General features: G+C 42.7%; 1 pseudogene; it reads right to left on the reverse strand.

Moving 5' to 3' along the window:
* Positions 1-343: 343 nt before the first annotated feature.
* LOC120366614 (dual specificity protein phosphatase 5 pseudogene) lies at positions 344-4,300 on the reverse strand (annotated as a pseudogene).
* Positions 4,301-6,155: the final 1,855 nt, after the last annotated feature.

The raw sequence follows: 6,155 nt of genomic DNA on the forward strand, positions 1-6,155 counted from the left end.
CAACTTCTTTCTCCCATGTTGCTGCAGGTATTTATTGCCTTAGCTTTTGAAATGAAAAGGTGAAGTTTGAGGTGCAAGAACTGGGCAGCCCTGAGAGGGCAGGAGTCTGGAAGTACAGTAGCACATGCTGTGGTCCCCTAATGGCTTGGCCTTCCTTCAGTCCTGAGAACCTACCCCGAGGTCCATCTGAAGTTCATTTCAAGCCTGGTGATCACTCACTATCTCACTGGGGCAGCATGACAGAGTGAGGTCTTCAGTATTGCACAGGTATGAAATGTCCATGAGTCTTAAAACAAAAAATCACAGTTGTTCTTGGGGCTGGGCCAATTCCTCCATCCCAGTTTTAGCAGGATGTGGCTGTGGCCAGAGGGCTTCTGCTGAGCTCTCAGACTGTTGTGTGGGTAGGCACCAGAACCAGCACCGAAGTAGGGAATGGGCAGTAGGCACCCTTCATGTCAGGGGTCAGTGTCTGCAAATGACCTATCAATTAAGAGCCTGCTGCCTCCCCTTGGCAGGAGGGAGGCTGGGGGCTGGGCATGGAGGGCAGGATCAGATTCGTACTGCAGAAGCTGGCCCATGAAGCCAAAGTTGGGTGAGACCATACCCCTCCTCTGCTTGATGTAATCGAAGGCCTCCTGCAGACGGAACTACTTGGTCTTCATGACGTAAGCCATGCAGATGGTGGGTGAATGGGAGATCCCAGCCTCACAGGGGACCAGGACCTTGCCTCTCTTTTCCCTGACACAGTCAATGAAATCTATTGCTTCTTGAAGGTGGGAGCTAATGTCAGCCGTGTGGCTGTCTTCCACAGGGATCCATTTGTAGTGAAGGTGGGTCGTGCAGACCTCGGAGATCCGCCAGGAGACATTCAGCAGGGCTGTGATGTGCAGGTTAGCGAGGAACTCGCACTTGGACTCACGATAAGCACTTCCAAGGTAGAGGAAGGGAAGGAATTCAACTGGGACACCCTGGTCATAAGCTGACCTGTAGCTGACTGGTTTTCCCCACTGGCTGATGAGGGCTCTCTCACTCTCAGTCTACTCTTGTGAAATGGGTTTTACATCCACGCACCACTTGGGATATTCCGAGTAGAATGTCTCATATCCCCCTTTGAGGAAGTAGACCCTCCGGCCAGAGGGCAGGCAGGCGAGCAGCGAGGTGAGCATGACCCGCGCAGCGCTCTCGTCTCGCAGCTTCTGGCAGAGGCTGCTGCCCTGGTCCAGCACCGCCACGGCCGCCACGCCGCCGTCACCCTCCTGCAGGAGCCGCGCATGCGCCGCCTCGTCCGGCAGCACCAGCGCGCGGACACCGGGCTGCCCCGGCCCGCCGCGGCACCACCGAGTTGACGTTGATGTTGAGCGAGCTGCTCAGGCTCGAGGAAGCCAAGGCCAGGTACGGCTGGCAGTGAAGCACCACGCAGTGTGCCAGCGGCCTCCTTGTGGGTCATCTTGCGCAGCTGAAGCCTATCAAGGACGTGACCTTCATGCCGCCGCCACCGTCCCCAGCAGCCCAGCGCCGCGCGCCCCACGGGGGCCCATGGCCAGGGTGCCCGCGGGCGAGGCACGGGAGGGCGACCCGCGAGGCTGCCGCCGCCGATGGAGCCCGGCGCCCCAGCGGCAGCGCAACTCCGCGTTTTCGCTCCGCGGGCTAGACACCCAGCCTGGCCGCTTGCCGCCCCAGAAGCAGGTTTTTCTAATCTATTTTCGAATTCTGTTTTATCGTATTTTGTTGAGGATTGTTACATCAATAATCATCAGAGATGTTGACTTGTAGTTTTTGTTGTTTTTTATGTGCCTTTGTCTGGTTTTGGTATCAGGATAATATTGGCCTCGTAGAATGAGTTTGGAAGGGTTCCCTCCTCCGTTATTTTTCAAAATAGTTTGAATAGGATTGTTAGTAGTAGTTATTTAAATATTTGGTAGAATTCCATGGCACACGTTTACCTGTGTAATAAATCTGCATATTCTGCACATGTAGCCTGGAACTTAAAATTAAAAAACAAAAAAACGTTTGGTAGAATTCAGCTGTGAAGCCCTCAGGTTTTGAGCTTTTCTTTACTAGGAGACATTTTGTTATGGCTTTGATATCATTGCTTGTTATTGGTCTCTTCAGGTTTTGGTTTCTTCGTGGTGCATACTTGGTACGTTGTATGTATCTAATCTAGGAATTTGTCTATTTTTTCTAAATTTTCCTATTTATTGGCATATAGTTAATGGCTACTAATAATCGTTTGAATTTCTGCAGTTATCACTTGTAATGTTTCCATTATCATTGCTGATTTTATTTATTTGGGTTGTTTTTCTTTTTTTCTTAGTCTGAGTAAAGGTTTGTCCATTTTGTTTAACTCTTCAAAACACCAAATTTTGTCATTGGTCTTCTGTACTTTTTTACTCAGTTTTATTTTTTTCTGTTCTGGTCTTTATTTTTTTCTTCTAATTTTGTGTTTTGTTTGCTCTTGCCTTTCCACTTCTTTAAGATGCATCATAGATTTTTTGTTTGCAGTTTTTATCTTTTTTTGAATGTAGGCACTTATTGCTATAAACTGCCCTCTTAGTACTACTTTTGCTGTGTCCCATAGGTTTTGGCGTGTTGTGTTTTTATTATCATTTGATTCAAGAAACTTTTTTATTTCCTTCTTAATTTCTTCACTGACCCACTGGTGATTCTGGAGCATGCTGTTTAATTTCCATATATTTGCATGATTTCCAGAATTTCTCTTGTTATTGATTTGTAGTTCTATTTAATTGGGCCAGAGAAGATGCTTGATATTATTTTAACTTGTATTCAATGTTTTAAAACTTGTTTTCTGGCCTAACATGTGGTCTATCTTTGAGAATAATGGATGTGCCGAGAAAAAGAATGTCTATTCTACAACTCTTAGATGAAATGTTACATAAATATTAGATCCATTTAGTCTACAGCATAGACTAAGTCCGATGATTCTTTGTTGATTTTCTTCTGGAAAATCTGCCCAGTGCTGAACATGAGCTGTTGAATTCACTGGTTATTATTTTATTGGGGTCAATCTCTCTCTTTCACTCTAATAGTGTTTCTATATCTAGGTGTTCCAGTGTTGGTTGCATATACATTTAAAATAGCTATATCCTCTTGCTCGATTGACCTCTTTATCATTATATAGTAACCTTCTTTACCTCTTCTTCTAGTTTTTGTCTTGAAGTCTATTTTGATATAAGCATAGCTATTCCTGCTCTTTTTTTGTTTCCATTGGCATGGAATATCATTTTCCATGCCTTTATTTTTAGTCTGTGCATCACATCATAGGTGAAATTTGTTTCTTGTAACCAGCAGGGTCTTGTTTTTTCATGCTTTCAGCCAGTCTGTGTCATGTGATTGAAGAGTTTATTCCATTTACATTCACTGTTGTTATTGATAAGTAAAGACTTACTCCTGTCATCTTGTTATTTGTTTTCTGGTCTTCTCTTTCTTTCTTTCCTTACTGTTTTCCTCTAGAGAAGGTGATTTACTCTGATGATATGATTTAGTTTCTTATGTTTTATTTTTTGTGTGTTCATTGTACATTTTTTATTTGAGGTTACCATGAGGCTTGCAATTACTAACTTATAGCTCATTATTTTAACCTGATAACAATTTAACCCAATTTACATAAACAAAAAACAAATAAACAAACAAAAAAAAACTTCTAAAAGCTGTGTACCTTAACTTCATCCTTTGGTTTTTTAACTTTTTTTCCATGTATATCTTATTCAACTGATTATGTCCTGAAAATTTTTAGTTATTATTTTTGATTGGTCCATCACTTAGTTTTTCTACTTGAAATAAGAGTAGTTTACACATCACAGTTACAGTGTTATAATATTCTGTGTTTTCTCTGTACTTACTATTACCAGTGAATTTTGTACCTTCAGGAGGTTACTGCTCATTAATGTTCTTTTCTTTCTGACTGAAGTATTCCCTTTAGTCTTTCTTATAGGACACGTCCAGTATTCATGAAATCCCTCAGCTTTTATTTCTTTGGGAAGGTCTTTATTTCTCCTCCATGCTTGAAGGATATTTTCACTAAATATACTATTCCAGGATAAAAATTGTTTTTCTTTAGCACATTAAATATGTCACGCCACGCTCCTGGCCTGTAAAGTTTCCACTGAAAAGCTGCAAAACATACTGGAGTTTCATTGTATGTTATCTGTTTCTTTTCTCTGGCAGCTTTTAGGATTCTTGCTTTATTCTTGACGTTTGGAATTTGATTATTAAATGCCTTGAGATAGTCTTCTTTGGGGATAAATCTGCTTGATATTCTATAACCTTCTTGTACTTGCATATATCTTTCTGTAGGTTTAGAAAGTTATCTGCTATTCCTTTGAATGCATTTTATACAACTATCTTTCTCTCCTCCTCTCTAAGGCCAATAACTTAGATTTCCCCTTTTGGGGTTATTTTCTAGATACAGTAGGCATGCTTTATTTTTTTAATTATGTTTCTTTTGTCTCCTCTGACTGTGTATTTTTAAATATTCTGTATTTAAGCTCACTAGTTCTTTGTTCTGCTTGATCAATTCTGCTATGAAAAGATTCTGGGGCCGGGTGTGGTGGCTCACGCCTGTAATCCCAGCACTTTGGGAGACCGAGGTGGGTGGATCATGAGGTCAAGAGACCATCCTGGTCAGCATGGTGAAACCTCGTCTCTACTAAAAATATAAAACATTAGCTGGGCATGGTGGTGCATGCCTGTAATCCCAGCTACTCAGGAGGCTGAGACAGGAGAATTGCCTGAACCCAGGAGGCGGAGGTTGCGGTGAACCGAGATCGTGCCATTGCACTCCAGCTTGGGTCACAAGAATGAAACTCCGTCTCAAAAAAAAAAAAAAAAAAAAAAAAAAAAAAAAAAAAAAAGATTCTGATGCATTCTTCAGTATGTCAATTGCATTTCTTAGCTCTAGAATTTGTGCTTGGTTCTTTTAAATTATTTCAATCTCTGTTAAATTTACCTGAGAGAATTTTGAATTCCTTCTCTGTGTTACACTGAATTTCTTCAAGTTTCCTCAACACAGTTATTTTGAATTCTCTGTCTCAAAAGTCACATAATTGTTTCTCCAGGATTGGTCCTTGGTCCTTTAGTTAGTTTACTTGGTAAGGTCATGTTTTCCTGGAATCTGTTGATGCTAATAAATGTTCCTCAGTGTCTGGGCATTAAAGAGCTAGGTATTTATTGTAGTCTTCACTGCTGGGGCTTATTTGAAGCCATTTTTTGGGTGAAGGTTTTCCAGATATTTGAAATGACTTGGGTGTTGTGATCTAAGCTGTATCTGCTTTAGATAGTACCCCAAGCCCATTAACCCTGTGGTTCTTGTAGACTCATAGAGGGACGACCTTGATGGTCTTGAACAAGATCTAGGAGAATTCTCTGGATTACCAAACAGAGACTATTGCACTCTTTCCTTACTTTCTCTCCAACAGAGTTTCTCTGTTCTGAGCCACCTAAAACTGGGGATAGAGTAACACAACCACCCTGTAGCTAATACCACTATGACTGTACTGGGTCAGACCTGAAGCCAGCACACAACTGGGTCTTGGTAACCACTTGCTGTAACCACTCCCTGGCTATTGCCTATGTTTACTCAAGATCCTGAGACCCTACAATCAGCAGGTGGCAAAGCCAACCAGGCCTGTGTTCTTTCTTTCAGGGCAACAAGGTCCTCCAGGCCTCAGATGGGTCCAGAGATGCAGCCCAGTTGTCAGGAACTTGAGTCAAAACCTTAAGAGTCTACCTGGTGTTCTATGGTAGTATGGTGAAGCTGGCACTCAAACCAGAAGACACAGTTCTACCTGTTCTCTCTCCCACTTCCAAAGGCAGAGAAGCTTCACTCTATAGTTACTACCATGTAAACCCACAGGGGGTAGTCCCAGACTACTGCCAATGTTCTCTTTAGTCCCAAGGGCTCTTAAGCTATCTTTTTGGGAATGCTGCCTGGCCTGGGACTCACCTTTCAGGGCAGTGAGCTCCCCTCTGGCCCAGGGAAGGTCCCAAAATGCTGTCCAAGAGTCAAGTCCTGGAATCAGGGACCCCAAGAGCCTACTTCATGCTCTACCCCTTTGTGACCATGTTGGTACCTAAAGTGCAAGATGAAGTTCTCCTTACTTTGCCCTCTGCTTTTCTTGAGCAGAAGGAGTTTTGCC

The sequence above is a fragment of the Saimiri boliviensis genome, chromosome X (assembly GCF_048565385.1).
Source record: "Saimiri boliviensis isolate mSaiBol1 chromosome X, mSaiBol1.pri, whole genome shotgun sequence".
Taxonomy (NCBI): Eukaryota; Metazoa; Chordata; class Mammalia; order Primates; family Cebidae; genus Saimiri; species Saimiri boliviensis.